Source organism: Rattus norvegicus, chromosome 2 (assembly GCF_036323735.1).
Source record: "Rattus norvegicus strain BN/NHsdMcwi chromosome 2, GRCr8, whole genome shotgun sequence".
Lineage (NCBI taxonomy): Eukaryota > Metazoa > Chordata > Mammalia > Rodentia > Muridae > Rattus > Rattus norvegicus.
Window position 1 is genome coordinate 172990316 of NC_086020.1, and position 27814 is coordinate 173018129.

Sequence of the window (27814 nt, forward strand, 5' to 3'; positions counted from 1 at the left end):
AGCTATACAATGCTTGTGGGTCTTGTGTCTTCGCTGATCTTTGCTTCAATGAGAGAGGCACAGCTGAGAACTTCTCCTGGTGTTCCTGTTAGTCCTTCCGGATGAATTCGAGTGGAGGCTGAGGCCTGGCTATCTCTGCTAGGTCATATGTCACCACTGTTGTTAACCCTATCAAACTGGACTGCTGGTGTATCCATGAAGTATTTGTAAGTAGACTGAGCTGCCGCTGCCTGCTGACCTGTGAACTGAACTTCGGATTACCAGACAGCATGGATGGGAGTTCCAGTGAACCTTTCTAAACAGGTCCACTTCCCTGCCCCCACTCCCTGTAGCCTTTCTTTTCCACTACCTCTAGTGGGTAGTGGGCTACAAGGGAGGTTAAAACATTTAAAAACCATCATTAAAAGTAGGCATTTGAAAAAATTAAAGTTACAGGTTGGTATTTTTGTCTGTTTGGTTTTGGTTTGGGTCCATGGTCTTAGCGGTTCTAATCCATGATTAACTGGCTTCATTGCTTTGGGTTGTGGCAGACAGCAGTATGAAGAGAAAATACATGGTAGATGGAGTGAAACCCTTGCTGGAAGGGACAGAGAGAGGAGGGGGGAGGGAGGGAGGGAGGGAGAGAGAGAGAGAGAGAGAGAGAGAGAGAGAGAGAGAGATGGAGTGAAACCCTTGCTGGAAGGGACAGAGAGAGGAGGGGGGAGAGAGGGAGGGAGGGAGGGAGGGAGGGAGAGAGAGAGAGAGAGAGAGAGAGAGAGAGAGAGAGAGAAGAAGAAGAAGAAGAAGAAGAAGAAGAAGAAGAAGAAGAAGAAGAAGAAGAGAGAGAGATTGAGAGATTGAGCAGAGGCCTTGCTATAGAATTGTCTTGGAGACAAATCCTTTAACACGGAGGACTAAGGGAGTCACTTAACTAAAAACAGCTTTGTCATTGCATAGTTGGGTGGCTTTAAATAGCTTTTATCCAGGGCACGGTAGAATACATGGTCTCTGAGAAAAAGAAGTTTGCCAAGCTTTGTTTAACCCGATCCTACCCCAGATTATTTCAGTTCTAATACGTGGTAACATACCACTCTCCTCTCCTCTCCTCTCCTCTCCTCTCCTCTCCTCTCCTCTCCTCTCCTCTCCTCTCCTCTCCTCTCCTCTCCTCTCCTCTCCTCTCCTCTCCTCTCCTCTCCTCTCCTCTCCTCTCCTGTCTGAGTCCTGACAACACCAGAAAACACACATTTGAACTTAGGAGGATGCCTTTGCCTGTTCTGATGTCCCCACAGTTGCATAGTTTTGTGGCCTCGCCCACATTCCTCCCTATCCCTGCTTGTGATTCACAACACTTTATTGTTTTCCTGGAATCAATGTATTTCTTCCTGTGTTAGGTTATTCAAGCTGCTAGAATGACTAGACCTAAAGAGTGTATTTACTGGCTCAGAAACAAATTATTTCTGTTTTACCCCTGAAAAATAAAAGCTTGAAAACTGAAATTCTTTCTGTAAGAGGAAAATAGATTTTAAGAAACACTTTTTTACATGTTATATTTAATTTAAAATTGTAATCCATTTATTAATTATTTGTCAGTAAGTATTCAAATTTAGTTTTTCTTGATGGAGCTATGGTACAGGACAATGAGTCAGCATGCATCCCTTCTCTACGTAGTCACTCAGGGCCCCAGGCTGATGGGAACTTCGTTATTTTCTGTATACGGTTTCCCAGAGTACTTCAGTACTCACCCTCATCCTACTGGGACAGGAGAGGAAAGCAGAGGGAAGAAGTCCACAAATGCTCCTGAGGGCAGGAAGCTTGCTTGTCCTTCGTATTTAAGAAAAATTAACCACATGACTCCAGTTCCAAGCACGAAAATTAGGCAAAACGGTCCCTGGTTGTACAACTACGTCCAGCGACACTCTTTATCGGGAAAATTAATTTTAGTGTGTTAATCTTTGCCAATTCCATAACCATATCACGGAGCTGGAATTACACACGCAATAAATGTGTGTTGAATTAAGCAGTAGTACTACGGAACCCCGTGTGTGTTTGGAAAGAGTCGAGGCCATCACCAGAAAACAGAGCAAGATAGCTGTCATGGTGTCTGAGTTCCATGGCAGTGGCCATACAAGTGGTCTGAGCTGGTTTCATTTCCCCCATGGTTTATCTAAAGGAGGCCTGAGGCAAAGCAGAGGTGGATTAAATGACAGAGATGAGATTTTTCTGGGGCTTCTCTGCAGGTGAGGAGAAGACCCACCGGTAGTTCTTCACTGCGATTCTGGCCTGGAATCTTCAGGGGCCACCGAATGCTGTCAGACATTTTCAGGGCCATAAATCACACTGCAATGCTATGAGCGCTAAATCAATAAAGCTTCTAATTTTTGAAAAAAAAAAAACAAAAAACAAAAAAACGGGAGGGCGCTTGTATGACCCTGCTGAGGGAAGAGAAACCACTGTGAGCTTCCTCGTTTACTTATCCTGATTCAGATTCAGGCCTGGATGCCCCTGAGCTCCCTGGAAGCCCTTCCTTGCTCAGGTGGCACCAGTGAAAAAGCTGAGGTCAGCAGTCCCGGGACACCCGATTTCTCGGTATTATTTTGTTCTGGCTCTGGTTCATTCTGCGATTGGAACTGACTGTCCTGAGGTTTGCAGTGTTGCTCACTGCTTTTGCTCGCTCTAGAAGAGCCAGCTGCACGCTCCCTCCCACGCGTGATCCTCAAACTTATTCGGAAAATATAGCATTTGTGGTGCCTATTCTGTTTGATCTAGAAAATTCAAATCCTTAAATGTTTATCACCCCCAGTGATATGATCTTAAGGCAAAGGAACCTTCTGAGCACAAACAGCGGATTCAGTGCTATAAGCCTCTCTGTCTTGCCTGTTTATCGTCTCTACCAACATTCTTGAACGCTGTGGGGTTTCTCTATCGGAAGCATAGGGCAAACCTGTGTTTTCTTTTTGCTTTTCCACAGAACCGTGTCAGGAGAGGAAGTACCAGCAGCGAATCCTCCGAACCCACGGTCTGTGGAGTTAGTCCAACAGATTTCAACAGGGCTAGAAATAAAAACTGCCCTTCACGGACCAGGGAGAGTTAAGTGGGAGAAAGATAAAAATATATGACATAAATGATCAAAGCGATAAAACTCACTGCTCAATTAGCTACTGGAGATGCAGAGGGAACCAGGGGCTGGTGATTGAGAGAGTGTCTGCTTGCTCTCCGGGGACCCTCTTCCTTTCTTCGTGTCTCTCTGACCTTCTTGAATCAGCTGTGGGACTCAGGTTGGTTGGTAACTTTGTAGGAGGTCCACCTACACACCCAGCCAGCCAGCCATCTTTCTCATTACTTTAAAACATTAGCCAGTTAAATGAAAAATATTCATCATCTTATGCAAATTGAGCCTCTGTTGTGATGGCTCTAAGAGCAAACAGCCGTGTGCCTGCTCCAACTTTCTTCTTCCCTCACACCTTTAGAAGCTACACAGGCAGGGAAAAAATTGCTTAAGGTCCATTTGACAAGTAGAAACCTGTGTGTATGTAATGTATGTATGTATGTATGCATGCATGCGTGCATTTTTTATGCAAGCCTTGACATTAGGTATTTCTGACAGCTATTCTGGCTTGACCCTGGAAGGTATTCTAGGAAATCCAAAACTAGGGCAAGATTTGATTGCCCCAGAAAATGTGGTCGGTCACTGAGAAGGAGCAATTTCTATTTGGAGGAACTGGTGTATGCTAAGAACCACTTTTAATTTTTTTCCAATCTGATCTAAATTACCCTTAGTACTTCCAAGGTCTCGATACCTAATGAGAACAATTATTTCTGGATCTCAATTAAATTGAATTAAAGAAGTATTTTATTTGTTTTTATTTGGAATTTTTTTCATTATGAAAGTAATATAGCCACATTATTGAGAATATGAAATATATATTGGAAGAACAAGATTCCCACAATTCCCTGCCTGGGAGACCAAAACTCCTGCCTGGACCGGATGCAGTGAACTGTCACCCTCACCCTTTGCTTGTGCTTATGTTATCAGCAGGATGAGCACTGCACATGTCTCTGTCTGCTTAGGACAGTGCCAGGTCATATCTGTTTCCCAGCACAGTGATTAAGAGTGCCCTCTTACTCAGAAAGGGAAATCCCTGTTTGGATAAAAAGTTAAGGTTCACTCTAATTGTTGGTATTATCTTCAATGTATAATTTATCTCAGGAAAAGAATTTAACCTAACATGTCCACCTTAGGCAGATTGGCTTGGTTAATAAATAAATGATAGAGCACATACACGCACTGGGCAGTTGCAATAGCCACACTGCACTGCAAGGGCTTGAAACTACACCTGGCATGAGGGTCCCACTGTCCCCCTTTTCTCATAGGAATGTCCACTTAGCCTTCCAGGGACTCTAGGCAGGGTTCATAGGGGCTCACAGAGACCGAAACGCCAATCACAGAGCCTGCTTGAGTCTATGCTAGGTTCTCTGTATTTATGTAATGGTCGTTAGCTTGGTGTTTCTATGGAATTCCCAACAATGGGAGTGAGGGTGTCTCTGACTTATTCACTTGTTCTCAAGACCTTTTCCCTCTTACTGGATTGCATCACCCAGCCCTAATATGAGGGTTTTTGCTAGTCTTATGCTAACTGTTATGACATGATCAGTTGACCTCTCGGGGAGGACTGCTTTTTTCTGAAGGTAGATGAAGGAGGAGTTGATCTGGGGAAGACGAGGTGTGTGTGTGTGTGTGTGTGTGTGTGTGTGTGTGTGTGAACTGGAAGAGGAGAGGGAGGGAAAGCTGTGGTTGGGATGTATTGTATGTGAGAAGAATAAGTTTAAAAAAAGAATTATCCAAAATGTCTCCTCGAAAGGGAACTATGGAATTTTGATCACCAGCAAAGCACCCATCACACACTGAATTCCTGATAAACTATGATTCCGTTATCCACTGACTCAGATCTAATGGCTCCAAGTGCCTAAAGGAGAGATGCTTGGTCTGGGCAGGTGAAGGAACTGTTCTCCATTCAAGCATAAGGGCCGTGAGCAGATGTGGGTGTGCATTTTTGGTGGAGGTTAGCCAGTAAAAGCCAATGCATCTTTTCCATCACCTCTAGCCCTGTCTTGGCCACAAGTTCTAGGGAGCGTAACTTCAAAATGGGGAGAGTCACCCAACCCTTACCAGATTTTGAGAAAGCAACACTTGGGTATTGTGTTGAGCCTCAGAACAACGGAGGTGATGTCTGATAAACAGTCTCCTGCTCTCAGTCTGACAAAAGAGGCTAAGAAGAGGGATAAGAAAGGGCTAAGCTGGAGAGAATATGCATCAAGGCTAAGGACTTCTGGGGAGGGCATCTAATCCTCTAGGTGAACAGAAGGTAACCTGAGGACACAGCTCACAGGCTGGAGAGGGGGTTCAGAGCTGGAGGAGAGAGCATGGAGCCCAGAGCAATTGCTGTTAAAATCCGTACTAAGTAGAGCATGAGAGAGGGAGGCATTACCCAAACCCTGGCTGAAGTTGGGTATGTCCTCAATAGAGCGGGCAGGCCTGGAGAGGCAGTCAGAGGATAGGGAAGATGAGAGGGAGAAGGAACAAAAATGATTGGAGCTCTCCAGAAGGTGTGATCAGAGAGGCTCTGTTGTGAAGGGTCTAAGGCACCGCTCAACCTCCCTAACTCCGTGACCCTTTAGTACAGTTCCTTACGTTGTGTTGGCCCCCAACCATAAAATTATTTCATTGCTACTTCATAACTGTAGTTTTACTTCTGTCATGGATCGTAATATAAATACCTGATAGTCAAGAGATCTGAAATGCAACCCCTGTGAAAGGGTTGATTGACCTCTCAAGGGGGTCACAATCCATGGGTTGAGAACCACTGGTTTAAGAGGTAAAAGATTATCCGTCTGGCTGAAATTTTAAAAAAATCTACAAAGGAACACATCCTTAAACCTAAAAGGAATGTTTTTAAAAATAAACAGAAACACTGCATCCTGTTTTACTGCCCTGACTTCAGGCTTCAGAGGCCCTGTGTTCTAGGGAATAAAGTCAGCACTGGTGGGATGGAGCTGCCAGTGGCCCAAACGTTACAAGAAACTGTTTGCTGAGACTGACTTCCTAAGAGGTCATGCAGACAGACAGCACCAGAAAGCAAACAAGGGTTATTCACAGTAGAAGGATGGATATTGAGTCGCAGTTGCAAACAGTACAGAACATGACAGCATTGAGCTGCCCAAAGCTGTCTAATAGTTCGCCGTGTGTTGGAGATCTCAGAGGCCCCATGTTCCAGGTACCTCAGCTTCAAGCTAGAGAGTGACACATATGGTCCTCACCTTCCTGGGGCTTATGGTGAGGTGGTGAGGGTAGATACCAGAGGACTGTGGTGAGAATTATGTAGGTTGCAGTCTCTTAAGTGCCTTTAAGGACAAGCACAGGAGTCGAGGGACTGTCCAGGAGTAAGTTAATCTGGAAGATCTAAGGAAGATTTTTCTGAAAGTCTTGTAACAAGAGTAGAAACAATTAGTGAGAAGGGGAGGGGGCGGGGGTGGGGGCAGAAGGAGGGTCAGGAGAGGGGTACTGAGGCCAAGTTTCTATCTGTCAGTTGTTTTCTGTTGCAATAACAGAATACCTGAGAGCGAGGGATTTATAAAGAATAGAAGTTGGCTTTGTTCATAACTGCAGAGGTCAGGAACACTAAGAACTTGGCACTGACACATGGTAAAATCCTTGTGACACATGGTAAGGAACTTATGACACATGACGAGGACCTTGTGACACTGTCATCTCTGCAGGAAGACAGAGAAGGCAAGAGTAGTTAGACTGGACTTGCCTTTACAACCAACCAGCTCTCAAGATGTCAACTTAATCCCGTGAGGAAAGCATCAATCCATTCAGGAGAGAGGAGCTTGTATGGCTTGCTTTACCCCCTTTTGGGCCCCATTTTCTGACACAACTGCATAGGGAGTATGAATTATGTAGGACACAAACCATCGCAGCCTCATGATGCTAAGTATGTGTCCTTGGTGCTTCACCTAGTGCAGCTTTACACACTCTAGGGCGACCTGGAGAACTCTCTGTAGCGTTTCTCACCTGCCCCTTCAAAGGATTAGTATTTTGCTGACAGAGCCCCATCATCTGAAAACACCAGGGGATAGGTGGTATTCTCTCCCACCTTCAGTCTAGCCAAGTAGGTGTGGCCCAAGTCAAAGGCAGACCAGTACTGCAGACACATGCCAGTCCTTCCCAGAGGCTGTGATCTGAACAAACTCCAGGACATGAGTGATCTCAGGCTGCACCCAGATTTGAACACTGTGGGTCTTTGTTGTATCCCTTTCCCTGCCTTCTCCTGAGGCATCTCCTGAGATGGTCCGTCCATAGCCATTCACCCATGTGTCTTCCCCTAAGACTGAAGCTGGGAGTCCCACCAAGGTGGCTGCCATAAATGGACTTAAATGACATGGACTGTGTATAGACAGTCATGCCCTGGAGGAGCACTGGCCTGTGATTCCACAGTGGTGGCATGTAAAGCAACACACTGGGACATGTCTCCATGTACCGGGTACCTTGTTTTCTGCAAGAATTTAACTAGACCATTTATAAAGTACACATACATCCCTTGAAGCAGGTAGGAACAGTCTTATCCCATGCCTCTTGGTCCACATGTAAAAAGCTAGGACCAGGTGGGTATCATGACCTGCTCAGTCCTACCCAGGAGTGTTGCCAGGACTCAGAACCACGGTTACAGTCTCCAAGCTCTTTGCCTCTGTACCTGAACCCACCCGCTTGTCGTGGGTGCCCTTGTAAAACCAAAACACAGGATTCAATTTGCCTGCTCTGGAATGTTTTTAGCGGCTGGTGGGTTAGCTTTTAGAGGACAAATACCTTCCCCCTATAAGTGCACTTGTTAGAAAGCTGTTTTCTTTCCTACTTCGGAGATGTCCCTCCCTCTTCTGAAATACAAAAAAAAAAAAAAAAAAAAAAAAAGAAAGAAAGAAAATCTTTTAGGATGCTGCTATTGTACAAAAATTCAAAGGGAACGGATATAATATGGCCAGGTATTATTTCAGATAAGGAATTTAAGGCATCTGTAAGAGTCAAAGCCTCTGCCCCCTCCCCATGCCATCTGCGGACAGGGGCCAAACGCCTTCAGGAAATGTGTCCCACCACTGTCTCCTGCTGCAGAGCATTGAGAACAGAGCAACCTCCTGGCCCCGGAACCACGCAGCCCGCATAAAGGATGCTTCGGCGTTTGTGTGATAGCCTCCTATTTTCTTTTCTTGTCTCCGGGTGCACAAAACAGGACTTTCATTTCTGGAGAGTTAATTTCCGTCAGCGGCTTACTCTCCATCTGAAGTCGCAATCCTCTTTGGAGAAGCAATTGGTTATTGTGTAAAGGATTTCGAAGTTACATGCTAAGGATTATGACTCTATTTGGTCTGAAGAAGCAGTGTCAGGAGAACTCTTAAGTACCAAATACTCCATTTTGATGAAAGTGTTCCTAGTGGAGATAAAGGAGAAAAGGGCCAGTAAAATACATGAAGTTGTTCCAGGAGGGAACCTTCTAAATGAGAACCTTTTTAGATACACCACTCTTTCCAGCAACTGACCCCCTCTGCGTGTTCCTACTCTGCATACTGGAACGTCCAGTTGTAATAAATAGTACCTGAGCTTTCCTGAGTTCAGGAGACTCTGCGTTTCCATCACTTTTATCACACCATTCCTACCACAAGTGTAATCCCTGTCCTGTCTACCGCAGACAGTTTCCATGCAGAATGAATAGCTAGGACTTGCTTTTCTGCAAAGATTCGTCCTATCAGCATCTCGTCTACCTAAACCAGGAAGTGTGTGGCATGGGTTTCATCTCTGCGGTCCTGACTAACGGCCCTTGACTTGATTCTAAACACCCATGGGAACAACAGTGGAAACAACACCCCGGGAAGTATTTATTTAGGAACCAGGAGGCTAAGACAGAGGAACCGCCATTTTGTAGTGTTGGGTGTTCAGTGTCTTCTGTTTTGTTTTGTTTTTTTTATGTAAGCTATTTGTTGCTAGGGCTTGGAATTCAATGATCACTTCTTCCTGGCATCACGTCTTAGGAGTCGAAACCACCTTTACTGCATTCTCCTTGACTCTCTGAGTCAACTCACTCCTTAAAGAAATGCATTAGGACCTCCAAAGAGACTTCCCTTTCTTCTGTGTCACCAGCTAACACGTGTGTGTGTGTGTGTGTGTGTGTGTGTGTGTGTGTGTGTGTGTGTGGTGTTCTATGTCGGGCATGCTTGTACATACAGGTATGCATGCATGTGTGTGGAGGCCGGAGAACAACCTTGGGAGTCATTCCTTATGGGTGAGATAGGGTTCCTTCTTGGCCTGAAACTCACTAGGCTGGACTTGCTCTGAGCAGCTCCAAGGATCTGCCTGTCTCTGTTTCTCTATATTGACGTTGCAAGCACACGTCTCCATGTCCAGTTTGCTTGTTTGGTTTTACCTTGGGTTCTGGGGATTAAACTTCCATCCACATGCTTGTAAGACACTTTACCAATTTAATTTTCTCTCTAGGCTCTGAACATTATTTTGATCCTTGTTTTTTTTTATTTTTGTTTTTAGCTTAGGAACAAACTTTTTGGAAAAAGAAGTTCAACTTCCGTCACACCAGAAAAGGCAGAGAGCTGATGGCGAGGGCTGAAGCTGAACCACAGGACGGTTCACTATGAAGCGTGGTTGAGCACTCACTAAGGGAGCAGGTGTACCACTGGGCTCGCAGCAAACACTCTGTGTACTTTGTATCCGCATTCAAGTGAACTTCTAGCCACCCTCGGCTCTGATCAGTTACTATGAATCGTTTTCCCAGTAACGAGTTCTCATACTTACCCAGGGCTTAAGTCCGATGCTCAAGTGGCCAAATTCTTCCTTCTCAATGACAAGTTCTGATCTTAACAATGGCACCAAGGTACCGTGAAATTCTGAAGTGCCCACGGAATCATCAACCATTAAATGATACTTACTACCAGGCTTGGGATTAAAGGTATATGCTTTTCTTATAATTCACTGTAAAATCAATGACTCTTAATAGAAGTCCAGGTTAGAGAGAATACTAGCCAAACATTCCATCATGTCGTCAGATGCAGGCACAAAGCAGCAGCTGTCTTTCAGAGACAGAAACCAAGGGAGGGACTTGAAAGTGATCAGCAAAGGACAGGAAGCCTTGATATTTAAATAGATACCTTTCACAATGCATGGCGGCCACCCCTCACAGTCTTAATGCCCCATGGACATGTGCAAATGCATGGTCTTTTCCCAGGTAGCCTTTTCAAGATGGGGCCACTGGTGAACAGGGAGTTTTTCATTTGCCTACTGACTTAGACCCTAACGACATGAGGCCCATTATCACTAGACTTCACATCCAACCCAAAAAGACATCCAACGCACTCCCCTTCACAGGCCAGTCAATTCCTCTTCTTAGGGTCTGCCTCCATCGGGAGTTCCACAGGCCTGTTCCCAGGTCCTCCTCACACTGGACTGTGGGAAGTTCTTGATGCAACTGGGACCCCTCTGTCTGGGCGGACCTGCCATGGAGACTCTTACCTTCCAGGTACTTGGCAGCTGAACAGGTGCCCCTGTTGTTTTGAATGCTTTGGTGGTTTTCAGTTCACGTAGAATGCTAAGTACACAGGCTTTGGTGTTAGCCGGCCCCTTCATAGTTCAGGCTCCCTTTGTGCTGCTGCCAGCTGTTCTGTTCCTCTGGTCAAGCCTCCATTTTCCTCATTGGTGTAACAGGACTCACACTATCAAGTGCATCTACTCTCAGAGTAGATGTGGATTCATGGGGTGACGTATGGTCCATCCTTGGCCTGGTGCCAGGTACATAGTAAGACCTCAACTAAGGAGGACTGGTGTTTTTCTCTGGCAATCCTCCACAAGCATGTACACCACACACATGGGCAGACTTCCTCCATCATCCCTGATTTAATAACTCCAATCACTTTCTCACTCATTATTGTAACGGCAATCATCATCGCAATTACTGTTTGCTCATGACACTTCACATTATTATAATTATTATTTTTATCCTGCTCTCACAAATGTCATTAATAAGCACCAACCATTAGTTGTCATTAACGATTACCAGTTGCATGACATCCCATCCCAATTTTCAGGATAACTGAGAGTATTTTTTATTAGTACTAAGGGCCAGCCACGAGAGAAGGATAAAACTCCACAGAACCCCAAAATAAACTTTTCTGGAACATCCATGTTTGTCTCCGCTTTGAGCTAAACACGTCAGCTGGCCCAGTGCAATGTCTGACCTAAAGTATTTGAAAAGATTGTGTTCTGCAGGGAACTGTCTCAAGGCCACAAGGGATGTGTGCCATCACACGTGCGGGGCAGGACATGCTATTCTGCAAAGTGATAGTCTTCAAGGAGAACATGTTGATTTGCTTTGAAGCTCCATGAAAGACAAGCTTCCTTTAGTTAATGGGCATATGTGCATGCAGATTAGGTAAGTGAAATTTCATTAACGTCCAAATTATTTACCTATCCATTAGGTTAGTCAGCTCTCTTTTGCTGTAATAAATAACTGAGATACCCAATTTATAATGAGGAAGGATTTGAGGGTACGGGTTCAGAGGTTTCAGTCCATCACTGCTTGGCCCCATTTCTTCTGTGGCGGTGGTGAAACATAGCATCACGCCAGGGTACAGATTAGAGGAGACTATTCATCCCCCTGTGGCCAGGAAGAAGAGATGGAGCTGAAGGAAAGGACACACACACACACACACACACACACACACACACACACACACGGGGAGGGGAGGGTCAGGTGAGAGGGAGGGGAGGGGAAGGGGGAGGGGGGAAGGGAGAGGGAGGGGGAGAGAGGTATCTGAATATCCACTTTAAGGTCATATCACCGATATTCTAACTTTCTCTCTCTAGATCAATCTCCTAAAAGTCCCAAAAGTAAGTGACCAAGTCCTTGAAGCATGGCTTTTGAGGCTCTTTCCAGAACCAAAGTATAGCACTAGACTGAGCCAAAATTAAATACAGTGAGTATATGGAACAGAAGTCAGACCGTGGCTTCCAAAGAAACAGTAAGTGGGCGTGGATATAGTTCTACTTAAGTTGTGTAATCCAGGTCTCCGGGTGACAGTTCAGACATGAACACCCAATGTCTGCCACGTTGGGTCTTGCCTTTTGATTTGTGGCTTTTTCTAGTTATTGGAATAGAGGGATTTTGACATCAGGAGCTCCTGGGGATGGCACAAGGGTGGGGACAGGCAGCATGGCCAGCTGTCATCTCCTCATTTCAGTGACAGGGTATATTAGAGCTGGCTAGCTGGTCTGGCTTCCACAAAGGCAGCTGGGCCTACTCTGGAAGAGAATTTCTGCTAAGTCATTTATGTACACTCTTGATTTGTCCCTTAGAGTCAGACTGCAGGGACTGGAACAATTCAGCAATAGAGTTTTTGCATAGCACTCATTCACACACACACACACACACACACATTCACATACACACACACATACACATATACACACACACCCCAAATATATACATTCACATCTTCACACACAAACACACCACATACACAAGTACTCATATCACACATAAACATGTATACATATACATGAAACATATCACACACACATATACACACACATACACACACACACCCCAAATATATACATTCACATACTGCACACACAGACACACCACATACACAGGTACTCATATCACACATAAACATGTATACATATACATGAAACATATCACACACACATATACACACACATACACACACACACCCCAAATATATACATTCACATACTGCACACACAAACACACCACATACACAGGTACTCATATCACACATAAACATGTATACATATACATGAAACATATCACACACACACATATACACACACATACACACACACACCCCAAATATATACATTCACATACTGCACACACAAACACACCACATTCACAGGTACTCATATCACACATAAACATGTATACATATACATGAAACATATCACACACACACATATACACACACATACACACACACACCCCAAATATATACATTCACATACTGCACACACAAACACACCACATACACAGGTACTCATATCACACATAAACATGTATACATATACATGAAACATATCACACACACACATATACACACACATACACACACACACCCCAAATATATTCATTCACATACTTCACACACAAACACACCACATACACAGGTACTCATATCACACATAAACATGTATACATATACATGAAACATATCACACACACACATATACACACACACACCCCAAATATATTCATTCACATACTGCACACACAGACACACCACATACACAGGTACTCATATCACACATAAACATGTATACATATACATGAAACATATATCACACACATACACACCACACACACACACCACCCTAACTATACATATACACATATATAACACACACACCATACATGCACACAACATATGCATACCATATACATAACACACACACAATGCACACACACACAATGCACACACACACAATGCACACACACACAATGCACACACACACAATGCACACACACACACACACATACACACCACACACACACACCACCCTAACTATACATATACACATATATAACACACACACCATACATGCACACAACATATGCATACCATATACATAACACACACACAATGCACACACACACACACAATGCACACACACACACAATGCACACACACACAATGCACACACACACACACAATGCACACACACACAATGCACACACACACAATGCACACACACACAATGCACACACACACACACGCACCCACACACAATGCACACACACACACAATGCACACACACACAATGCACACACACACAATGCACACACAATGCACACACACACAATGCACACACACACAATGCACACACACACACAATGCACACACACACACACACACACACACAGCGCTGGGGTTTCAGGGCAGGAATAAGTTGTTGTGTCCAGCACGTCCCACAGGACATAATGAACAGATGGAACCCATAAATGAATGCAGAAGGAGGTGTGCCGATATAATTAAAAATAAGGGAGTGTGAGGGAAGGTGAAGGACCAGGGGAAACCGCTCTCCTGGTCCCATGACTCACATGTTCCCGTGAGAGACCACTACCTTCTTCCTGCTTTGATTTCTATGTGGTTGAGAGTTATTCAAATCAAATCAAATTTCCGCTTTTGTTGGCCCAAAATATTCAAATAGAGACGATATCGGATTTGACTCAGTTAATAGTGGGACAGTTGAGGAGCTAAGAGTAATTTCATGTACAGGATGAGAATTTGAACTCTGACCTCTGCTTAGACCCACATGCATGGCACTTTACATCTCCTGCGTAGACTGATGCAGTTGAAAGAGTTGGACTACGGCCTGTGTACCCTCAAGGCTGGAGTCTTCCAGTCCTGCTCCAGCCCTTTCTTCTGTCTCTAGCATCCTAGAAGCAGCTTGTCAACCACTCTCTCCCTCTGCATTGCACATATGCTGTGGGCAATTTTAAAGCAAGATTGAAGCAGAAGCTTGAAAACAAGGCATTAGGTTTTTTTCCCTTCTAAATCAGATATTTAAATACATCGTGGAAGCAATTTTGGGGGTATTTAATTATTCACACTAATGGTTTATTGTAATGAGATTTTAAAAAAACCATTATGACGGGCAAAGGGCTGAGGCTTAAAATATTTTCATTTACAGATACGTTTTGCTTTAATGAAACCCAATCTGCAAAAAATCTAAAATTAGGTAAATTGGAGGCTTTATCTGGACTCATATTGTTTACTTTACAAAAGGGGTGTTCTGCTGCTCAAAAGCATTCGCCCCAGTGTTCCTTCAAACAGTGCGAGCGAGGCCCATGGCGCCTTTGGAACGCAGCTTCAATCATTCCCACGCTAGTGGCACGCAGGTGTCTCCGGTAGAGCAAGGTTCACCTGAGGAGAGTGTTGAGCCTCCATAGGAATGAGGCTGACTCTGAACTGTGGGAGCTGCAAACCGGGAAGAAACAAGAGCAGAGATTTGAGTGACATCCTCAGCAGAAAGGAAGAAAGACTCAACTCGGGACTGTGAGGGCTCCTATCTGATCTAGATGCGAAGGTGCCTGTCAAACGTGCCATTATATCTCTTTAGCGTAACCCAAGTGCAGCTTAGCGATTAGAGTAGTGCAATCCAAATCGGGGGTCGTGTTCCTCTCTCGGTCTCTTCTTGCTTCCAGTTGGTTACTTCTGACACGTTCACTCTAAGGACAGTTTCCCACTTATCAAGCAATTATTTCTATCCCGGGGGAACACTGTAAAACCATGCTAATGTTTTTAATAGCCTGTGAAGTCTTCAGACCACTATCTAGCACTGTTACCTATTCAGCTTTGGAACAGATGGACAAGGAGGTGTGTGTGTGTGTGTGTGTGTGTGTGTGTGTGTGTGTGTGTGTGTGTGTGCTGTACATGTGCGCATGCACGTGTGTGAACATACACAGGCAGGCAGGTTAGAATGCAGGTGCAGAGTGCGGGTGCATTTGGAGGCTGTAGGTCAATGCTGGGCAGCTTCCGCAAATGTCCTGCCCCTTTTGAGACAGGGTCTTTCTTGAACCCGGAGCTCACTGATTCAGAATGGCTAGCGAGAAAGCCCCAGGATCCCTCAGGTCTCCACTTCTGTCTTGCTGGGATTATAGGTCCCCACAGTCACACTTGGCTTTTTGTCTTTTACATGGGTGCTGAGAGCCAGTCTCAGGTCCTGTACTCAAATGGAGAGCGCTTTACCAACTGAGCCATCTCCCCAGCCCTTCCTATACTTACCTTTTGTCTTCAACTTTAAAAATAAAGTAAACATGGGGGAGGGGTCATGTAGGGGACACTGGGAGGAGAGGTGGGGCCGAGGTCCGGATATAAAGTGAATAAATAAGTAAATTAATGGGAAAAAAAAGTAAACACAGAATGTGAGGGGAAAAGCACACCCATGCATTGCTTGGCTTTTTGTTATTGTAGCAAACTGTGAGATAAATAATACAAGTGTAAAGGGATTGTTTTCAGTCATGCTTGAGAGGTTTCATATATGTGTACTTGGCTCCCACTGCGTTAGGGTCCAGGGCGAGGCAGGACACCATGGCAAGAACTTAAGGTGTATAAAGTTGCTTATGTCATGGCTGCAGGTAAGTGAGTGAGGTGCAGAAAGGGCAGTCCTGCGTTCCTCTCTACCCTCCAATGATCTAAGTCCTCCCACTAGGTTGACCTCAAGGTTCTGCACTTCCCAACAGTTCCATGGAGCACCCCATAGTGCCTGTGGGGAACATTTAAGATCCATTTTATACTACCTCGACAGTACAAAACTTTCCCTAGTAATTTATTCCATGAAACTTAAGGATCTGCTAATTGGACAGCAAATTGTCACTGAGGCCGTGGAATCAGCAATTTTATTCAAGAGAATTTGTTAACTCCGTGTCAGTACATCAGGTTCACTTTGCATGGTTCATGAGAGGATAGAAATGTCCTCATTACACAGCAATGGTCAAAACGCTGAGTGCATCTCGCAATCCAAACCACAGGAGTTGGAAGTGAGTTTGGATGGTTTTAGATCTGTGGTCTTTGAAAGTAAATGTTAACTTTAAAATTGTAGCAGATCCAGGTCCTTGGATATCATTAGTGAAAACAAATGCTTTCCATGTTTGGCCTAGTTGGCGTTCTATTTCTGTGATAAAACCCTGACTGAAAGCCATGGGGGGAGGGAAGGGTTTGTTTCAGCCTATAGCATACAGCGGCTGATGAAGAGAAGTCAAGGCTGGAACTGAAGCAAGGACCAGGAGGAGTGCTGCTTCCTGACTTGCTCAGCCTGCTTTCTTATACATCGTAGGACCACCTACCCGGAGGAGCCACTGCCTTCCCACATCGATCATTAATCAAGAAAATGCCCAGCAGACTTGTCTACAGGCCGACCTGATGGAGGCATTTTCTCAGTTGAGAGCCTCTCTTTTCAGACAGCCCTGGCTTATGTCATGTTGACTAAAAACAGAACAAAACAAAACAACTAACCAGCACAGTGTCCACTGAGGGAAAGAACAGTCTCTAAGTGGGGAGGGGTGTGTGGTGTGTATTCAAAGGTAAAGAAGAACTTACAGAGTTGAAGCTTGATAGCTGCCACCCTCTCTCCTCTCATTATCAACAGTCTATTGTTCTACTTTCTGAATCGAACATGGACCGGGCCTCCTGAGAACCCGGAGCAGTCCCAAGGACAGTCTACCCACTCAGCAGCTCTGCTTCGTGAACTGGCCGTAGCCCAGGTGGCCCGTCTGCTTGTGTGCAGGTCACACGGTCCAGATAAGGGCAAAGCAGAGACTTTCATGTAAGCACCGGTCCAAGAGCACCAGCAGTTGGCTCTGACGGCTGGTGGCAGTAGCTAGATCCCAGTCACTGAACCCTGGTAAGGACAGCTAACTGTGTGCTTCAGAATTCCTAAGTGTGAGACGGCTTACAGGATTGCCGCCGCCACAGAGAGCACCAACATGTACAGCTCAGTCGGGAAAGGAACACAAGGTCCAGCCCCGTCAGAAACCAGTGAGCCTTGAAACACAGTCCCTCAAACTTGTTGGCCTGGCCTGTTGCAGGAGCTCATCCCAAGCCAGAACAGAAGATGGGAGGCCACTGTGTGGACAGAGCTATGTGGAGGCTGGGAATCGGGCCATGAGATGGAAATGGTTTCCCAGTTGGCAAAATAAACCAGATAGGCTGGGAGGCATCACTTTAAAACCTGGCATCTGCCGGACTGTCACGTACCTATCAGAACAGCAGTGACAATGAGCAGGTAACGTTTACTTCAAGGCTTCCTGAGCCTTCCATTATTTCTGGCCTCAGAACTCGTCAAAAATGGATCCTGCGTTGTTTCCTTTAATGAAGAAGGCCTTTGCCCCTCTGTGTGAGGAGGACATGAGGTAGGTAGTTGATCAAGCTGGGTGAGCATGTCGTAGGAGGGTCGTTCGCAAAGGTGTGGGCTGAGGGCGCTTGTCCAGCATGCATAAAGCCCTGGGTCCCATCTCCAGCACCACGGAAATCAACAAATAAAACAAACAAACAAATAAACAGAAATCCCACAAAGTTTGCGTTGCATTTAGGGAACTAAAGAAGTCAGCAAAGTGTACTGACAGGCACCTGTGAGCTGCTATGCCTCCTGGGGCGGAACGGGTACTGGACAGAAGTCACTCCCTTTGCTGTTTTCCTAGGGTGAGGTCTTAGGGTTACTATTGCTTCAGTGAAACGTCATCACAATTAAGGAAATATATAAAAAGAAAGCATTTAACTGGGGGCTTGCTTGAGGTTTCGGAGGGTGAGCCCATGACCATCTAGGCACAAAGCATGGCAGCAAATGGGCATGGCACTGGAGCATTCGAGCTGCATCCTGATCAGCAGCTAGAAGGCAGAGAGAGGTGGGGGAGGGGAGGGGAGGGAGAGAAGGAAAGGAGGGGAGAGGGGAAGGGGAGGGGGAGGGGGATCGAGAGGGAAGACTGGGCCTGGGCTAGGCTAGACTTTTAAAACCACAAAGCCCACCCTAGTGACCTACTCATCCAACAATACACACTTTCTCCAACAAGGCCACCCCTTTAATCCTTCTCAAACAGTTCCACTAACTGAGGACCGAGCATTCAAACATGTGAGCCTGGGGGTGGGGAGGGTGCATTCATTATTCAAAGGACCACAGGTGATGGGACAGGAAGGAAGAGGGGGCACACATACCAGAAACCCACTGTCCCCCCTCTCACTCACCTCCTGCCACCTTGAACTGGCTAAATGCAATCCTAAGCCAGAAGCCAAGTGGGCTGGCCTCCAGAGCAGACCCATGTGGAGTGGAGTGGTGGAGCGAGGCAGGAGGGGCCAGGGGAAGGTCGTCTGCCTGGCTTCATTGGAAATTCATCCACAGGAAGATGATGGCAGCAGAAACCTTGCAGGACAAGACAATCTGCATTTGGGGAAATGGCCAAGAGCAGCCCCGGATGACTTCTTACTGTCTGTAGTGTCAGTGCACATGTCGCCAGACACTGGCAGATAGGTGCCCCTCCTTAGAGTTTGAAGTTCCTGAGGGCTGAAATCAGGCTTTCATCTCTCCTTAGCACCGAGTCTGGCACGGAACAAGTTCAGCAGCCCTTCACTCACTGATTGGCTAAATAAATAGGAAAGAGAAGAGACTGTTACATTCTGGTCAATTTAATTTTCTTGTCAAATGAATTTTTATCCCAAAAAAAGGAAAACAATCACAGAAAGCCCCTTTGATCTACTTCTTCCAGGGCTGAAAATTCTTCCTAAAGTATAACACTGGCTGTTGCGGCCCTTCAGAAAGGATTATGCTAAGCTTGAAGGAACATGTCTTTGATGACTGTGAGTGGAGCAACTCTCAGGGCTGTCAATCTAAACTGGAAGTGTGGGCAACAGGGCCCACTTGCAAGGCACTAAAGATTTTAGACACAGATAAACAAACACTCTGGAGTCGCCATAGCCAATTGCCCCGGCAGCGGATCCTGCCAAGAATTCTTTTCAAGGAGAATGGTTCTATATTTTCCCCCCAAGTGTAAGCACTGCTTAATTTAGGATTGGGGTTAGATACAAGGAACAGAGATTTTTAATTCTCCAAAATAAAAAAAAATTTTTTTGGTCACTGCTGTTATTTTGACTTCTTTTCTGGTACTTTTCCAAATTGATGCAAGTATCTTTATTACATTAAGAAACCAGAATTTGTGTGTGAGGGTGTGGGTGGGGGTTGGTTTGGGTTTTTTGGTTGTTTTGTTGTTTTTTTGTTTTTCTATCTCTCTTGAAGAAAGTAAACTCCTCTGCAGGACTGGGCTCGGGCATTTCATCTTTGGCTCCAGAAGAAACTGTTACAATTTTCTCTTAAACTTTCTTTGAAATCGGAATTCCACAGTAAGGTTACATCTGATACAAACTCCTTCAGACGGACCTGGCAGAATAATCTTGAAAAGCTGAGGGCTACTCATCCTCCTCCCCTGGAGTGCTGGGGACAGCCTGCCTGGAGTTTGTCCACAAGTCTGCCTCCATCAGACAACTCTGAGTTCCATACCTGACAAGAGGACTGTGGTGCCACACGTAAGTGGGTATCCTTGGCGAGCTAAGCTAACGGCCCGGCAATCACCTCTGGTAATTTCACCTGGTTTAGCCCCTTTGCCCCACTGAAAATCTGAACCTTTTCCCCTGTTTTAATTTTTTTAAAAAAGGTTTGTTTATTTTACTGTATGAATGTTTTGTCCGTGTGTGTGTGTGTGTGTGTGTGTGTGTGTGTGTGTGTGTGTGTGTGTGTATTTTATTAAATGGAAGAGTCATCTTTAACTCATGTGATGCTAGGGCTTGATCCCAGAGCCTGACTCATGCTAGCAAGCACTTTAGACTTGTATCACGTCAGCCTTCCTTCAACTTTGGTTTCACTTAAGACTTCACTAAGTTTTCCAGGTTGGCCTTGAACTTGCAATCCTCCCATCTCAGTCTTCTGAGTGGTTATGCCTTCTGGCCTGTGCCACTAGGTGCAGTAAACAACACTATTTATAGATATCTTTTTCCTCTCTGCTAAATAATATATTGGAGATGTTTTTCTGTGTTGTTGATCTTTTATATTATAAGAGAGGACTGCATAATATTCCAATTCAGCAATGTTATAACTTATTCAACAAAGGTCTTACTCATCTCTGATGGTTGCTGTTATGCCTGAATACATGCCAATATAAAGAAATAGCTCTAGGAGAGTTATTAGATCAAAGGGTGTGTCTAATGCTGAGACTACATGACTGAAATCGAGAGTCTGATCTGCTAGGAGGATTGAGGACTAAAGTTAGAGGAAAATACAGAGAAAATGTGGACCATAGCAAAGACTGAACAAATTGTCACTGGTGAAGGGGGCCGTGTTGTATTCAGGGACGGGTACAGGGCATTGTTTTGGCAGCAAACAAAAGCACCTGGAAGAATGGGGTCCACACAGCACTTCAGAAATCTGCTCCAACTCTTATCTGGAGGACTCAGTGCTTCCCCATTTAGCTCTTGTGTGTTCCACTGGTGAATGTTTTCTAAGCTGAAAAACAGGATCTTGCCAGAGGGAGAGAAAGAAGGGAGGGAAAAAAACAGGGAAAGCGGAAAGAGAGGACTTGTTGAAAGAAGTTTGTTCTGAAGGAAGGATTGTTATTTTATAGGTTCCATTGGTGTGATCTCCACAGCCACCATCCTCATGACCCTTGAGAGACAGATGCAAAACATCCGTACCAACATGTTTGTCTCCTCTGTGGTAGCCAAGTGACACTGTTGTCCCAGTTGCTTTGACATCACACTGAAATAGTAGCTTGGTATGAATATAGAAGGCTGAGAACTTTCAGAACTGTCCACAAATAGTGTGGGGGGAAGGACTTTGAGGCTGTATCCAGTGATGCCATTTCAATCAGATGCTAGGAATGTACTAGAAGCATTGACCATTGTCTTACACAACCATGGGATGTATCTTCAGTTCTGAGCTTGTGTATAGCAAGTGGGGATGAGCCTGGAGCCCAGAACAAACACGATGAACCTCCACAGAGGAAGGAAGGATAGAAGGCGAAAGAGAGACTAAGGATTGAAAAGAAAGAGAAGGGGAAACAAACAGAAGTGAAAGGAGAGAGAAACGCATCAGAAGCACGCAAGGAATGATTTGGAGACCCATTCTCAGTACTTCCTGGACTGGGGTCCTGGAAATACTTCGTCCTCTTTTGCTTCACAGCAAGGGGTATGGAGTTTCTAAACAGTCTGCATAATATTTGACCCTTCTAATTCTAGCCCCTCCTACAGGTACTTAGACTGGTCTCCCTGAAAGAACGTAGGGGGTGTTAGGGTCTTTGATAGACTAGTCGTTGATGAACCAACACTGTATCAACAATACATCAACATGTACAGAATGCTGGAACACACTTGTACAAAGTCCCATCATGGAGCATGCCATATCACTTCGAGGACTAGGTTCTAACAAGATCTGAGTAAAGGCTCTCTGGTGCCCATGCTTTTGCACGGACCTGGGCAAGATCACAGACCCTGTTTACGGCCTTGCCACCCAGTTTGGAGGGTGGTTTCAATTGACAGCAGAGACTGGCAGGAGCCTGGAAAAGTACAATAATATTCGAAGACGCCTTCGGTCTTATTTTTATTTGGGCTAATTTGCATGACCGGTGGATGCCAAATGAAGATATTTTTCCCTTCTCCTTGGAATAGCTTCATGTTAAAATATCGTTCTTTTCAAAGCGCCCAAATATTACTGTGGTGACTGATGAGCAGATGGAAAGTGGGAAGGGCGGGGCAAGTTCAAAACGCTTTACATTCGGCAGAATAACTCAGCTTTCCAGATTTTCCTCCATCCCGTGGAGACGCAACCACCAAAGAGCCCCCGTCAAACTCCATTGACCTCCTACACGAAGCCTATTCGAAGGGCGTGCGGCAGCTGTCCCTCCGCAGGCTTAGCATGACTCATTCGAGAAGAGAGGGAAGTCTTCCAGGCTCTGGGACTTTGCTACTTGCAACTCTGCCGGAAGCATCCATCCCTTTGCAGAGAGGGAGAGAAACAACCCAATGTCTCGTCGCGTCATAGACACTCTGAAAACGGCGTTGCAAGGAGACATTTTTTTTTAATCCCTTTCTGAGTGAGCAATATCAGGAAGCCACCGACAGCTAAATGTTTGACTAATTTGAGTGCACAGCTTTTTTTGCTAAGAGAAAAAAGAGTGTGTCTGTCTGGTTTCCAGAATGGTAGGTGCCATATTGCAGAGTTCCACTGTTATTTCCCCAGCCCTAGTGAGCTGCCGTCATCTCTCCCTCCTCTACCCAAAGCTACACCGCCCTCCCAGGCCCTTGTAAAATGTCAGCAGTTCTTCCAGGAAGCCTCGCCTCTGTACCAGTCCATCTCACCGGTAAACAATTTAGAGATTAATAATGTAGCAACAGGAGAGAGATTAAAAAGCCATCTGGTGAGCAAGCCCAGGCACAGCTTAAAATACCTGCAGCACCAGGAAGAGATGCGACTCAGAGAGCAAGGGCTTGGGGTCAAAGCACTCTGAACTCGGTGTCTAAACCTTGGACTTACTAGCTGTGTTCATTTGGGGTGGTCACTTAACCTCGTTGTGTGGTTCAGGGAATAATAATCCTCCTTCTCTCAAAGGACTTCAGAAATGAACTTACTGTCATAGGAAACAGTCTAATGCAAATGGCATAAGCATTTAATACTACAGCAGGGATCCAGCACCGTCCATCCTTGGGGAACACCACCAGCTTCGGGACTGCTAGAGGCAGACTGACAATGCGCTGGGCAATGCCCTCATATCTGGCTGTAGAGATCAGCGGGTGCCTGGGTCTAGACAAAAAGGTTCACTGTCTCTGACCCTCAGTGGCTCTGGAAGTCAGAGCTCACAACATCAGAGCATCATCTTCTTTCACTCAACAAACACTAGTGCTTTATGTACTGGCCGCTCCTCTTGGAAACAACAAGCCTCCTTACCCTCAAGGAGTTAGAAAATAGATGGCAAACTAGAGGTGTAGAGAGCATGCCCCCAGTGATGTGACACTGTAGAGAGCACGCCCCCCAGTGACGTGACACTGTAGAGAGCACGCCCCCCAGTGACGTGACACTGTAGAGAGCACGCCCCCCAGTGACGCGACACTGTAGAGAGCACGCCCCCAGTGACGTGACACTGTAGAGAGCACGCCCCCCAGTGACGTGACACTGTAGAGAGCACGCCCCCCAGTGACGTGACACTGTAGAGAGCACGCCCCCAGTGACATGACACTGTAGAGAGCACGCCCCCCCGTGACGTGGCACTGTAGAGAGCACGCCCCCAGTGACGTGATGCCATAGAGAGCGCCCCCCCAACTCCCCAGTGGCATGATGGCAGAAGGGTCCAACTGAGAAGATGACAGCTGAGTGAAGGCCAGAGGAAGGAGGAAGCAGGCAGTGGAGGCAACAGCAGGATCAATGGCCAAAATATTTCTTCCATCTACATCATGTCTCACTAAACCACACTGTAAAGCTTGTAAGAAGCTTAAAGTAGGGGCTGGATAGAAAGTGATGATGTCATGATACCCCCTCTTCTTGCAGCCCTGGGCCTCTGGAGCCACAGAGGAACAGCAACACATACTTCCCAAGGGGAGCAGAGACCATCTCCTGCCTAACCCAGGGCAGAGACATGTCCCCATTGGATATAGTAGAGAGGTGGGTAGCAGCAGGGTCAACTAGAATTCATCAAGGGTTCTGTGGAACAGGAGGCGGCAGTCAGAGAGTGACACTGCGGTGTCTGCAGAAGGTCAGAGAGACACTTGTCAGTCTTTGGAGAAGAGACATTTATCCCTCGGCAGCTCTGACGATGGCAGAAAGCCACAGGTGATGACTGTTTTGATGAAGAGCCCTGGCCACCTCCATGATGACTCTGCCTCCTCTTGGGCAGCCCCCCACCCCCGTCAGGACCCTGGGGGAGCCAGTGCTGTTGGCAGCTCTGAAACTCCAAGGAAGGGAGTTGCTCAGTTGCTGGTGATCCTTTCTGTTTGGACTTTGCCCAGAAAGGGTGGTTCAGAGAGCAGCGTTAAGGAAAAATGTCTCAGTTCTTGTATTTATTAGCTTTATCTTTAACCTGAGGACCTGTGAACGCCCTAAAGGCAGAGACCAATTCTTATACCCAGATTGCCCACAACAGTTTCCTTAGGGCTAAGTAATAATCCCCAACGGTTGCTCTCAACACAAACCATTGTCTCTGGTCCCTCTAGGCATCAACTCTTTCCGTTAGTTGTCAGACTAACTCAGAGAGGTGGAACAATTTTTTTCCAAATGAGAAACAGAGGCACAGAGAACGTAGACACTTCAACTGAGAACACTTGGTAAATGGGAATTAGTCTTTTCAGCAGTGTTTTTCAACCTGTGGGTCTCAACCCATTGTGGGGTGGGGCTGTCATGAACCAGCTGTTCTGCACATCTGATGTGCAGATGATTCATAGCAGTATCGAAATGTCAGTTAGGAAGTAATGATGAAATCATTTTATGGTCAGGGGTCACTGCACCATGAGGAACTGCATTAAAGGGTCACAGCATCAGGACGGTTGAAGACCACTGCTCTAGAGGGACAGCTGCAGGCTGACCTGTGCCTTCCTGAACTTCAACCTCTGAAGCCCTGACCCCCAGACCTAAGGATGAGACTGTAAGTGTCAGGGTCTTTAAAGAGGTGAAGTCAGTTAAAGTAAGGTCGCTATGGGAGCCCCTGATCCAATAGGCAGCATCCTTATAAGAAAATTGGATATAAAAAAATGGCATAAAGAGAAGACGTAATGACAGAAAGTGATCATCTATAAACCAAAGGAGCCATCCTGGTTCAGCCTGGATCCCAGACTTCAGCTTCAGGACTGTGAAGAAGTGAATTTACGTTGCTTATATCTCCCAAGTCTGTGCAACTTTGCCAGTCAGCCCTAGAAAATGGATTCAGACAGCTCATATGTGATGGACAATGGTAGGGAGACCTCTTTCTTTCTGGACACTCAAACATGTCCCAACCATGGCTCCCAGGTCGGTGTGAGGGGGCTCTCCTTGTTCCTCAGCATCAGCACCTCAATGGAATGGCCAGGACTTCCTCAGGGGGAAGGGTGCCCCACCAGGAGACAAAGCTGTGCTAGAGTTTAAAAGAAAACAACTGGACAGGCAAACGAGAAAAAGAGGCTGCTGCCTGGCGAAGCAAGAAGAAGAGAAAGAAAGGCGAGCTGTTTGACCTAAACCGTTCTGTTGAGCAGTGGTGGACTGAGCCGCATGGCAGACAGACAGCCACCACCTCAGAAAAGAGTAGGAAAACATTGTGTTAAAGAAGAACAAGCCAAGCTCAAGCAAGTATCAGAAAGAAGAAAAGGAAAGAGTTATCCCAATCTGAGTCTGGACTCACAAAGGCAGGTAGACCAGGTATCTGGGAAGAAAAGGGCCATTATTTCATTAAAGGGACAATTATCCCATATACTCCCGAATGCTTCCTAAAGGGCCCTCCCTTAGCCAGGGGGATTGACTAGCCCAACTAGATAAAATGTTAGTCTCAACATAGTCAAAGACCCCATTTCTTGACCAGAAGAGAAGCCCCTGTTTCTTAGTGAGCCTTTAATGCACTATGGCAACAGTGAGAATCTAAAGGTGACCGGGAGTACATTACACTGTCTGCAGAATAATCATGAAAATACAATTAGGCCTCTGAATACACAGACTCTATAGCCACGGGTTCAACCAGCCATGGGTGGGAAACATTTTAAATGACAATTGTGCTAAGCATGAATGGACTATTCATCCTTGTCACTATTCCATAAACAATACAATGTAACAACTATGTGTATCACATTCCCAATATATTTGGGAATTATTAGCAATGTACAGATAGTTCGAATATGGAGGATATGTAATAAAGACCATTTTATGTAAAGAACTTGAGTAGCCCAGGGGGCTAAGGTCTAGGAGTCAACCCCATTGGGAATGCTGAGGGATGATTGTAAATTTAAATTTTACTTTACTCAACTAGTCATACAGACGTAGGTGTGCCTCGATGAGAAGTCAAAAGGAGCGGACTGTAAAATGGCTGAAGAAGCAGATGTCAGAGCAAGTCGATTCAGCAGGGGTGGTCGGCAAAGGTCTCTGAGCCCAGTAGCAGGAAGAGTGTGGCAAGCCATATCTATATCTATGTCTATGTCTATGTCTATGTCTATATCTATATTTGTATCTATATACACATATACATATATATATGTATGTATACATATGTATATATCCACTTATAGCAGTAATTTGTGGAATGGAGGAAGTGGTAAGAAAAGAGAGAGAAGCAGGAAAGACAAGAGGAAGAGATGAGAAGAAGCCAGAGGGAAGAAGGAACGAACAATAGCTGTAGTCTGCTACATTCCAGGCACCGTACTAGACACCTTCACTCACAGCAACTGGTACTCCAGCCACATAGGTGGGAGAGGAGGTAGCACTGCCTTTGCCCTACTAGTCCAAGCCTACAACAGCTCTGCCACAGGCTGCCTTATACACTGTGGCCTGGGGCTTCTCTGCTGTGGCACAGAGCAGTCCAGAGCAGTTCACTAAATGCTTGGTATGCCCACCGAGGCTGCTGCCTTTGTCTGCATTCCATGGCCCCAGTGGCTTCCCTCCTGGGCTTTGAGCAAAGCTCAGGGTAGCTGCATATGTCACAGAAGGTCAAGAATGGGTGGAATGACATGGGAGGCACTGGAGGGCTCAGATTCCCAGGCAGAGTCTAAGATAGGGCAGGAATTTCCAGCCATGAATTAGGAGAATTGAAATATAAGCAGAGAGAGAGAGAGAGAGAGAGAGAGAGAGAGAGACAGAGACAGAGAGAGAGACAGAGAGAGAGAGACAGAGAGAGAGACAGAGACAGAGAGACAGAGAGAGAGACAGAGACAGAGAGAGAGACAGAGAGAGAGACAGAGACAGAGAGAGACAGAGACAGAGACAGAGAGACAGAGACAGAGACAGAGAGACAGAGACAGAGAGACAGAGACAGAGACAGAGAGACAGAGACAGAGACAGAGAGAGAGACAGAGAGAGACAGAGAGAGAGACAGAGAGACAGAGAGAGAGACAGAAGCAAAGAGACAGAGAGACAGAGAGAGAGACAGAAGCAAAGAGACAGAGAGACAGACAGAGAAAAGCCCCCCACACACACTGTTGCCCACTGGGTGGGGTGGAGCTTAGATCAAAAGCATTTTATCATCACTCATCTACAAGATATTTTCCAAGTCACTCAGGTCAA

General features: G+C 45.8%; 1 long non-coding RNA gene across 1 annotated transcript in view; it reads right to left on the bottom strand.

Moving 5' to 3' along the window:
- Window positions 1–13974: 13974 nt before the first annotated feature.
- Window positions 13975–27814, bottom strand: part of LOC103691599 (uncharacterized) — a 143115-nt gene continuing 129275 nt past the window's right edge. Inside the window, exons 5-6 of the long non-coding RNA XR_010064355.1 lie at window positions 18793–19186; window positions 13975–15030 (exon numbers count right to left, since the gene is read on the bottom strand). This is a non-coding gene — a long non-coding RNA (uncharacterized LOC103691599). The remainder of the gene's footprint in view (window positions 15031–18792; window positions 19187–27814) is intronic.